Source organism: Chrysochloris asiatica, unplaced genomic scaffold, assembly GCF_000296735.1.
Source record: "Chrysochloris asiatica unplaced genomic scaffold, ChrAsi1.0 scaffold00426, whole genome shotgun sequence".
Lineage (NCBI taxonomy): Eukaryota > Metazoa > Chordata > Mammalia > Afrosoricida > Chrysochloridae > Chrysochloris > Chrysochloris asiatica.
The window spans coordinates 801,522-813,719 of NW_006408944.1; the positions used below are offsets into that span (position 1 = coordinate 801,522).

General features: G+C 37.0%; 1 pseudogene; it reads right to left on the reverse strand.

The window, feature by feature from the left end:
- Positions 1-4,312: 4,312 nt before the first annotated feature.
- Positions 4,313-5,811, reverse strand: LOC102827256 (annotated as a pseudogene).
- Between the last annotated feature and the right edge of the window lie 6,387 nt (positions 5,812-12,198).

Consider the following 12,198-nt stretch of genomic DNA (forward strand, 5'->3'; position numbering starts at 1 on the left):
ATTTGATGCAATGAGCAGGGGTGATAATCTGAAAAAAAAAAAAAAAAAAAGCCCTGTTAGATGAGTCATAAGAAAAGTGCATTTAGGGTGCCTTGGGAATGAAGTTGCTTTTTCTATACCTAAAACTGAAGCCCAGTCAGACCATCTTAATGACCCAAGATAGCAGTTGACTCTCCAGAAATGATCATGAGCAACTTAATGGAAGTAAATGTTGTTAATAGATGTTGTTGCTATATGACATCAAGTCAGTATCAGTGTTTTTTTTTTCTATGGGGCCACACTAGGACCACAATTATTAAATGTTGTTTTTGTTACTGTTAGTTGCCATGAGTTGGTATCAACTCATAGCGACGTATGCACAACAGAATGAAGCTCTGCCCAGTCCTGCTTCAACCTCACAATCATTGCTACATTTGAGCACAATGCATATACCAAAGAGATGGCAATCCATGTCTTTGGGAGGTCTGCATCTTTTACACTGAACTTCCATTTTACCAAGCATGATTCCTCCTAAAGGCACTAGTCTTTCCTTCTCTGCTGATAATATGTTTGAAGTACGAGTGACAAAGACTAGTCATCCTGGCTGCTAACTTCTTTAAACACAGACTTGTTTGTTCTTTGGCAGAACATAGTACTTTTCTCTTTTTTTTAAGTTTTTATTATGAACTGATGGTAGTTTACATGGGAGAACATCAGTTTGACACTCATCCTATCATATTTCCTTGCATTGCAATGATTAGAATCCCCTCCATGTATCATCATTCAACAGATTGGCTTTTATTCCTTGGTATTTATTTATGTATTTATTGAATGTACACAAAAACACTTAGGAATATATAATCATTTAAAGAACCAAAGGGCACATTCTGCAAGCTCACTTCCTGGTTGCCAGCCACAGCATCTCTTTCCATGAGTCCAGAGTCATCAGCTGCTCTCTCCATGTCATCATCTCTGCTTCCATCTCTGGTGTCACTGTTTCTCTGGATAGGGTCTCACATTCTGGTAGTGCTCTTCTTCCTTGATGGTCCTAGGGTCCTCTGTTCTTGAAATATAAGACTAACTACTCCCCGTTTTATGTTACAAAACCTCTACCTCTACAGTTGTGACAATCTCAGTCACTATAACAATTACTCACTATTGAATCATAAGAATCTCCTTTCACCAGACCCATCTAGACAAGATGAAAACTATTACGTGAGGATTCTACCTTATTCCACACACTCTGAAACTAAACTCCCTCTTGAAAACTTGCAAGCCAGCTACTTAATGCCTTTTAACCTCCAGCCCCATTTTAGGTAGCCAATGTCTAAGTTGCCCATCCCTATCAACCCTGCTTACAGAGGGGATAGTATTGATCCTTGATATAAAGATTCCTTCCCTCTAAGTTGGTATTTTGAGCTACTACATCCATAAGTATAGGTCAAGTTCATCAAATTGTAGTAATTTACACTTGTTTCCTTTATCTTACTCTAGTCAAGTCATGATCATCAAGCCAATGATGCTGGGTTAAATGGGTATTATCTGCAAGTTTGGGCATTCTCTTGGATCTCCCTTCACTTCATATCAGCTGGATGCTTCATTCTCAGCTCTAGTTCTCCACAGATATGTCCTTGTCCATGGGCTCAGGAGTCTCAAGGTCTCACCATACTTCAGACCAACCAGTCCTTCCTCTTCTCTTTCTCATCTCCAGGTTGGCCCTAGTCTGTGAAACAGTGTCGAACTCAGCCCATATCTTCATTGCTGCCTTTCTCCCATTTCCACTTACCAGAAGACCAACATGATCACCAGTGAGCTTACATGCTTGCTCATGTGTTGCCTTTGAGGTTCATTCTTGGAGGTGGGTTTGTCCTGAAGGGACTTGATTGCTTGCCTTGATGGCTCCCTGGAGAACAACTTGCTTGTTCTTGTAGTGACCAGCCAGACTGCCAGGTTTTTTTTTTTTTTTTTTTTTTTCCTGCTCTTCTTTCTTTCAAGAAATATATTTTGTTCTTCTACCTCCTTCAGGCTGGTCTCCTTGTCCTTTCAAGACGGAATGTGCCACCTCAGAAGATTCTGGATGGGGCTCAGGATTCCACCTATGGTTATATACACTACAAATGCTCTGTAGGAAGCCTGTTTTAATGGGCAAGTTCTAGAAACTCTTTCAGGTATTTCAGTGAGTTATAAGCTGAAAATAGGCTTACAAGCATCTTATAATCATGTTTCTTGATAGTCCTTTTTATCCCACTCAAGTGTCTATTTTACAATATTAGCCAAGGGAAACCAATATGAATAAGACAGACAAACATCTTAACATTATTCCCCCTCTTTTACCCGTTTAGACTATGCCTCAATCCCTGTATCACAGAAGTCTGTATTTCCAAGGTTCAACATAAATTGCTGTTTATCTCTGTCCCATTTACCACATACAAACATGCCTAGGTGGCACTTTTAATATTCTCCTCCAAAACAGTAACTCAAATACATCGGATCTTTTACAGTCTTCTTTATTAATTGTCCAACTTTCACAAACATATAAGGATATTGAAAATACCGTGGCTTGTGTCAGGTCCACTTTGCTCCTCAGCCTGACATCTTTGTTCTTGAACACTTTCAACATGTCTTGTGCAGCAGATTTTCCTAAAGCAATACATCATTTGACTTCTTGACTGCTACTTCCATGAGTATTCATGGTGGAGCCCAGCAAAATTAACCCTTTGAGAACTTCAATATTTTTCCATCTATATGGATGTTATTTATTATTCTAGTGGTGAGGATTTTTGTTATTTTATTTTGAGGTACTACCCATACCTAAGGCTGTGTTCTTTGATCTTCATCAGTAAGTATAACTAAGACCCCTTTGCTTTTAACAAACAAGATTTTTTTCATCTGCATATCACAGGATATTAATGAGTCTTCATCGTCTCATAATGTCATTTTCTTCTTCATACAATCCAGTTTCTTAGATTATTTGTTCAGCATACAGATTGAATAAATGTTGTGACTTAATGCAGAGTTTCCTGATTTTAAACCATCTAGTGTTTCTTTGTTCTGCTCTATGTCTATGTCCAGGTTCCTCATGAGCACAATTAAGTGTTCTGAAATACTTATTCTCTGTAATGTTGTTCATAGCCTGTGATGATCTATACAATTGAAATCCTTTGCATAATCATCAAAGCACAAGTAAACATCTTTCTAGTATTCTCTGCTTTCAGTTAAATTTCATCTGAGGTTAGCAAGGACATCCTTTTTCCATGTCCTCTTCTGGATCCAGCTAGAGCTTCTGGCATTTCTTTGTCAATGTATGGTTGTAGCCAATTTTTATTATCTTTAGCAATATTTTACTTGTATGCAATATTAATGATATTGTCTCATGATTTCTGCATTCTGTTGGATCATCTCTCTTTGGAATAGACAGAAATATGGATTTCTTCCAATCAGTACACAAGGTAGTTGTCTCCCAAATTACTTGGCATAGATGACTGAGTGCCTTCAGTGCTGCTTCATCAATTCGTGAAGCAGTGTTCTTTGAGAATGCCTTCAGTGCAACTTGGACTCCTTCTTTTAGTATCATTGACTTTTGATCATAAGCTAACTCTTGTAATGTTTAAACATTGACTATTCATTTTAGTACACTGACCTTGTGTATTCATTCCCTCTTTTTTCTTTTACAAAATATTTATAATACTTTGTAATTATACTAGTGATAGATGATGTTCTCTGTGTCTGTAAAACTTCCAAACCACAAGCTGACTTATAAAATCTAGTCCATACCAACTTCCCAAAACCAGAAACTATTTTAGTTTCTTCATTGTTTGATGCATCATCAAAATTTTCTATAAGATCTGGAACGTCGTCATTCTCCTTAAATAGTTTTATTTATTTATTTAAGTTTTCCATATGTGCTTTTATTTCAAAATTGTAAAGACTCATATATTGTTTTTATTACATATAGTAAGCAATATTTAGCTTAAGTTAAAAACTTTCACCGTTAATGATAAAAAAAAAAAAAAGTGGATAGTTTAACAGAGCCAAAAAACCCAAATTTATCCTTAAATATTCACATCTTGCAAGCTGTTTAAAAGATTAAAAAAACTGATTAAAACACAAATTTGGTAGGCAATGATTAAAATCTCTTCATGTTTAGTAGAGCACAGGAATATGCATAATGACCAAAGCATCTACAGTCTAATCACATGCCCACCTTTGGCCAGCACAAAAAAATAAGTGATCAGAAACTGGCATGATAGTGGTTGGGGGTGATCAGAGTGGACAGGGGAAAAACAAAAAACAGAGGACCAACTTTCAAATGTCTTCCAAAAGTTTCTGAAGTTCAACTTAGGAGAGACAGACAGCATTTAATGACTGTATTCCTTGCCTATCGGATGTATGATAAACTGTGCCAGGTCATAGACAGAAACTGCAGTATGCAGAACAGCAGGGCCAGCCCATGCTTGTGCCACCAAAACGCAGCACACAGGGTAAAGATGAAGCACAGACGCACAAGAATCATGGCCTGCAATCTTGTGGTTTCAAACATTCTCTTCAGTGCTTCTTGGGTCCCATTAAAAAAGCATGTACTGGCCAATACAGCAATATTCCCAAGGGTACTGTTGTTATGAAGTGCCTTCGAGTTGATTCTGACTCATAGCGACCCTGTATAGTGTTTCTAAAGAGTGGCTGGTGAGCTTGAATCACCGACCTTGAGGTTCAAACGACTTTGTAGTCCGACAGCATTATCCCGCAGAGCCATACCAGGACTCCTCCCAACATGGTATGCAGCTTTTTGTGGTATTTTATATCTCAAGGGTATAGACCACCACAAAAAGTTGCATGCCTTGTTGGGGCAGCCACATCAACCTAGTGCCCAGGATGGAGCAGATGATACCACGCACAAAGCAGATGGCGAACCACCTGTCTGGTGCTGAAGCTGAGGGTCTTGGCATCCAGAACATGCAAGGTGAAGCCCTGCTCCTCATTGTCGTCCCGGCCGCTAGCACCCACCGCAGCTTCTCCACTTCCTTGTCCTGGGCCACAGCGGCGGCTACAAACTCGCGGCACCACCGGGACCACTCGGAAACTCACTCATCAGTGTTTTTTGTTTCCGGTGTTTTGCCTTGGTAACTCTTCAGGTAAATTGACTTAATATTCCAGGAAACATTTCTGAGCTTGGTTTGGCTTCAGCACGGCCAGTAATTAGAAAAGTCTTAACACAGAGAGAAGTGTGGGCCTTGAGACTGTTGAAATGAGTAACTGCCCCATCATCTTTAATCATGTTCACCTCTTCAATACCAACTTTATTGTTTACAGCCAGGTGTTTGTTGTTGTTGTTGTTTTAAGATATCGCTGAAGTTTTTGTAATCACCTCTAGCTGTTCCACATTCTTCTTCTGCAATCTATATGTACCCTAGTCCCCTATCTGGATCTGAGCCTAAAGTTTGGCTAACTTTTCTTGATTCATACTGCTGGCAAATCTGAAGCAGAGAAAGTTCTCAAACACCAGCACGTGACAAGAGCAAAATCCCTTCATTTTCTTTTGATGTTGTATACGTTATTTAATATTTTGCCCATAAAATCCTTCAATATTGCACGAAAGGCTTGGACTTTTTTTTTTTTTTTTTTCCCCAGTTACTTCAGTTTGAGAAATTCTGAGTGTGTTTTTCCTTTTTTGGTTTTCTAGCTCCAGCTCTTTGCAAATTTCATTATAATACTTGGCTTTGTAATCTCCAGCTGCCCTTTGAAATTTTCTTTTCAGCTCTTTTACCTCATCAATACTTCCATTTGATTTAGCATCTCTACACTGAACAGCAAGTTTTCGGGTCTCTTACCCATTTTGATCTTTTTAGTCTTTATTTTCTTCTTAATGACCTTTTGCTTTCTTGTATGACATTCTTAGTATCATCACACAACTCTTCCAGTCTGGTCATTTGTGTCGAATCCATCAAATCTGTTGTTGAGATGGTCTATAAATTCAAGTGGAATATGTTCAAGGTCATATTTTGGCTCTTGTTGATTTGTTTTAATTTTCCTCAGCTTCAGCCTAACTTGTATATAAGCAATTATTGTTCTGTCTCACAGTCTGTCCCAGGCCTTGTTGTGGCTGATGATATGGAGGTTTTTCACCATCTTTTACCATTTTGTTGTTGTTAGGTGCCATCGAGTTGGTACCGACCCATAGCGCCCTTATGCACAGCAGAACAAAGCAGATTGATATAGGCAATTTGATTTCTGTATATTTCATTTTGTGAGGTCCATGTGTATAGTCATCTTTTATGTCATTTAAAAAGGGTATTTTCAGTGAAGAATTAATTGGTCTTATAAAATTCTATCATGTGATCTCCAGCATCAAGATGATATTTTCCAATGACTGATCCTTCCCCTCTGTTGGCAACCTTTGTATTCCAATTGCCAGAAACTACCAATCCATATTGATTACATGTTTGGTCAGTTTTAGACTGAGGAAGTTGATTGATGTTGTTGTTAGGTGCCATCGAGTCCGGACCAACCCATAGAGACTGTATGTACAACAGAACAAAATATTGCTTAATTCTAGGCCAACCCCACAATTGCTACCACACTTGAGCCCATTGATGTTGCCACTTTGCCAATCCATCTCATTGGGGGTCTTCCTTTTTTCTCTGATCCTCCACCTTACCAAACATGATATACTTCTCCAGCGACTGGTCCTCCTGACAATATGTCCAAAGTATGAGAGACAAAGTTTGGCCATCCTGGCCTCCAAGGAACACTCTGGCTACACTTCTTCTAACACAGATCTGTTGGTTCTTTTGGAAGCCCATGGCACATTCAATGTTCTCCTCCACTACCACAACTCAAATGGATCAGTTCTTTTATGGTCTTCCTTATTCACTGTCCAGCTTTCGCATGCATATGAGGTTAATGAAAATACCACGGCTTGGGTCAGACTCACCTTAGTCCTCAAGCTGACATTTTTGCTCTTCAATACTTTAAAAAGGTCTTGTGCAGTGATTTGCCTAATGCAGTACATCATTTAATTTCTTGACTGCTGCTTCCATGAGTGCTGATAGTTGATCCAAGAAGAATGAAGTCCTTGACAACTTCAATCTTTTCTCCATTGATAAGAATGTTGTTTATTGATCCAGTGGTGAGGATTTTTGTTTTCTTGACATTGAGATGCAATCCATACATAAGGCTGTGCTCTTTGATGTTCATTATTAAATGTTTTAAGTTCTCTTCACTTTCAGCAAGCAAAGTTGTATCATCTGCATATTGCAGGTTGTTAATGTTCTTCCTCCAATCCTGATGACACATTTTTCTTCATATAATCCAGCCTCTTGGATTATTTGCTCAGCATACAGGTTGAATAAGTATGGTGAAAGAATACAACTCTGTCACACACATTTCTTAATTTTAAACCATTCACTGTTCCCATGTTCTGTTCAAATAACTGCCTCTTGGTCTAGGTACAGGTTCTTTCTGAGCACAATTAAGTGTTCCTCACAGTGTTGTCCATAACTTGTTATGAAGTTGATAGAATGCTTCAATTTTATCATCACTAGCTTTATCGGTTAGTGCATAAATTTGAATAACAGTTTATTTTGGATTCTCCCTTTTAGGCATATGGATGTTATCCTATCACAGACAGTATTGTACTTCAAGATAAAATTTGAAATGTTCTTTTTGAATATAAATGTGAAGCCTATGCAATTTGTTATTCCCAGCATAGTAAACCAGGTGACTATCAGGCTGAAAATGACCAGTATGAGTCCATTTCAGCTCACTAATGCCAGGGATATTTATGTTTATTAATTCCATTTCATTTTTGAGTACTTCAAATATTCCTAGATTCATATTTCATATCTATGTTCTTATCATTAATGAATGTTTATCACTGTTTCTCCTCATTTTGAGTTGTGGCCCATCAGTAGATGAAGTTCCCGAAAGCTTTATTCCATTCACATCATCACAGTTAACTCTACTTTGAGGAGGCATCTCCTTCCCAATAATATTCTGAGTGCCTTCCAAGCTAAGGGGCTCCTCATCTGGCACTATATTTAACAATACTCAGGCTCTTCATCATTTTTCAGTATTCAATATTTTGGTGCTATCTGACTGTTTTTCACTGCTATTCATAAGGATTTCAGTGAATAACATATTGGAATAGCCTCTCACTCCTTTTTTCCTGGTCTGTCTCAGTCTAGATGCTTATCTGAAACCTGACCACCAGGAGTGACCCTGCTGGTATTTAAAATATTAGTGGCATTGCTTCTAGAATCACAGCAACATGCAACTACAACAGTATGAAAAACTGACAGAGGAATGGTGGAATTATTGGATAATCAACAAACATTTAGAAAGTTCTTACACATTAGTAAAGGTGCCCTAGTAGTATAGTGGGATGTAGTTGGACTACTAATCACAAATTCAGCAGTTCAAATCTGCAAGCAATTCTATCAAGGAAAGATGAGGCTTTCTGCTTCCATAAACATTTGTAGACTTGGAAACCCTAGACAGGGTCACTATGGGTGTGAACCGAACCACCACTACCATAAACACCACACATTGATTATTCTAGAAACTTTAATCCTTTAAGATTTGACCCAGGAGAGAGAGGTGTCTATAAATTAAAATAAATTAAGCAATGAAACTAGAGTAGGTATTGTAAAGGAATACAAATACAAGATAACTGGATACCACCAGAAAATTGTGGCTCACCACAAGATGCCAAAATAAAAACCAAAAATTCAAAAAAAACCTTTAGACTAAGAAGCTCAAAAACAACAACAACAACAACAAAAAAAAACTTTAGACTAGGAAGCTCTGACTACTGTAAATCATGGTCTATCTGTAAGACTTCTATAGAAGAACCATGGGTTTTAAGGAAGGGGAGATTTAATCAGAGAAGTGATTGCACATTGAGCTTGCATAAGCAAGTAACATAGAGTGCTATTTAACCAGCATCATTTGAGCGAAATAAATGCTTACATTACCATTGATCCATAACTTACCTCAAAGTAATTATATTCACATGGTGACTTGATGTGTCAAATATTATTGTTTACGTTGTTATCCAAGAACTCTGGATTCAATTCAATTCCCCATCACAATTTCTATGGAAAGAAATCTGAGCCATTTCCATTCAAGCAGATAATTCTCAGGATATTTAAACTTCTCCTTTCTTATTTTCCCCATTTAGATGACCTATTTGTCCCTGTACTTGCTTCTAATATTAGATTTTGTTCAATAAGTTTCCTCTCACTTTAATTATTCCTCTGCATAAGAGTTCTCATGTTGACTGATATTGCATTAACATACACATTTGCATTTTATTTGTACATTGTTTTTAATAATAAATATAAATTAATATTAACTTCTTGCCTTTTTAAGGAATAGCTCTTCTATAGTATTCTTCGTTTTTTTAATTATAAATAACTTTAAGAAGAGTAAAGATTTTACCTAATTAAGACTTTCATATATATGAAGATTATTTTAATGAATTATTTAATGGATTCTTGCACTGCAGGATAATGCACTGGACAACAAGGTTGGTTTGAATCACAAGGTCAATGTTTCAAACTCACTAGCTGCTCCTCAGACTCTTATACAGGGTTGCTAAGAGTCACAACTAAATGATGTCACTTAACAACAATATTAACTCCAATAGAGTCTTAGTATGGCACTGTAGGATAAGTATGGGATTGCTAACTTAAAGGTCAGTGGTTCAAACCCACCAGCTACTCCTTAGAAAACCTAGATTGGGTTGCTAACTTGATGACACTTAACAACATTATTGTCCTGAGGTGGTGCTGCAGACTAATGTACTGGACTGCAAGGCCAGCTTAAATCATGATGTTGGAGGTTTGAGCTCTTCAGCTGCTCTTTGGAAATTGTAGGCAGGGTCACTGTGAATCAGAACTGACTCCATGGCACTTAACAGCATTAACCCCAAATGTAGACAAAGAAGTGTGTTGAAAATTTGTAAAGTTCAGGCTGGTAAGAGCTGCTTTCCTCTTTTTGGGCTATTTCATACTGCAACACCATTGTCAGCAAGCTAGCCATCTGTACACAAAAAGAGTTTTCCAGAATAGTAAAACTATATAATTTTATTTAATAACCTAAATGTATATATTTTTTACTTGACACTTCAGATTCTGTATTACTGGAAACTTTTTTTTTTTGCTAGAAAATACTCTTCGGCACTGAAAAACTGTTTGATGAAAAAAGGAAATTGTATACTTCATTAGCCATGGAAGAAAGACCATATGGTAAATGACACAATATTTCATCAACAGTCTGCCAGTTTTTGACTGGAGGCCAATACAATGTTCTTGGAATATTCTAGGTTTTCAGGGGAGAGAATTAGTGGAAAGGCAGGCTAATAAGTATCACAGTGCATTTCATCTAGAACAGCTCATTAATAACAGCTTAATTGATGGTTGTTTAATAAACAAACTTAAAATATTGATTTACATATTAAGAATGCACCAAGCACAAATTCTTAATAGTTTTACAATTTAATTATGTAATTTTTAAAAAACTCCTTAGAAAAGATTTTCTATTGTAGTTTATTCATTAGATTTTGTGTGATTATGCAAGAATTTCACAAGGTTATTTCAATTTTGTGCTGTTATCATCACTATATTATTTACTACTGTATATTTAAAATATTAACAGATGATTTTTTTTTTTTAATGACACTATCTATAGGAACAACTTCCAGTCACTTGCTAGCTTTGTAAGCTTTTCTTACTATGGAAAAGCGGCAGAAAACCTTCTTGGAACTTGTTTGCTTTACTGTAAAATTAAGTGTTTGAATGGTACCTAAGACAAAGTTTTACTGCCCTTTCTTATTTCTTTCATTCCAATATACATAGTTAAATATACAAAGAATTTTACAGAAAAATGTTTCGTTATTTTTTGCAATGGTTTGTATGAAATAGTGTATACTTGCACAAAAGTTGAAAGAACAGAGTATTTTGATTCACATGAAACTATTGATGTTCGATCATTTTTAATGTAAAAAAATGACAGTGAATCTAAGTGAAAGGTATGTTGTTGATGATGTTAGCTGCTTCTCACTTGGTGCTGACTCATAATGACTCTTTGTATAACAGAACTAAACAACGCTTGGATCTGTACCATTCTCACACTAGTTATGTTTGAGCTATTGTTGCCACCGTGATAATTCATCTTAATGAGGGTCATCCTCTTTTTCAATGCATCTACACTTTACAAGGAGTACTGGCATGGCACTGTGGGTTAATGTGCTAGACTGCAAAGCCATTTGAATTGCAAGGTCGGTGGTTCAAGCTCACCAGCTGCTCTTTGGAAACCCTATACAGAGTTGCTATGCATCAGAGTCGACTCAACAGCAAATAACAACAACAAGATCCTTTACAAGGAGTCCTGGTGTGGTGCTGTGGGTCAATGTTCCAGACTAAAAAGTGGTTTGAATTTCAAGGTAAGCAGTTCAAGCTCACTAGCTGCTCTTTGGAAACCCTATACAGGGTCGCTGTGGGTCAGAACTGACTTGATGACACTTAACAACAATAACAAATAATTTTAAAAGCTTGATGTATTTCCACAGGGACTGATCCCTTCTGAACATGCATCTGAAGTTTTATAGATGAAGTCTTGTCATCCTTGCGTCTAAGGAGCTTTTACTCCATACTTCTTCCAAGACAGATTGCTTATCAGCCCCTGGTACTTTCAATATCCATCACCAACACCATAATGAAAATGCATTGATTCTTCTACAGTATTACATATTCATTGTCCAATGCTAATAGGCAACTGGAAATATCATGGCTTGGGTCAAGGGCACCTTAGTCTTCAAACTGACATTTGGCTCTTTAATACATTAACGAGGTCTTTTGTGATAGATTTACTTAATACACCATATCATCTAATTTTTTGGAAGTTACTTGATCTGTGCGCAGTTACCTCATGGGCACAACTAAGTTATACAAAGCTTGCTATGATCCACATAGTTGAATGCCTTTCCATAGTTAATTAAGCACAAGTGAATATCTTTCTGGTATTTTCTGCTTTCAGCCAAGGACCAGCTGATATAAGCAATAATATCCCTTCTTCCATGTCCTCTTCTGAATCCAACATGAATTTTTGGCTACTCCCTGTGGATGTACTGCTGCTCTGTTTTTAATTATCTTCATCAAATTTTACTTGTATGTGATATTAATGATATTATTTGAAGATTTTTGTGTTCCGTTTAGGTAA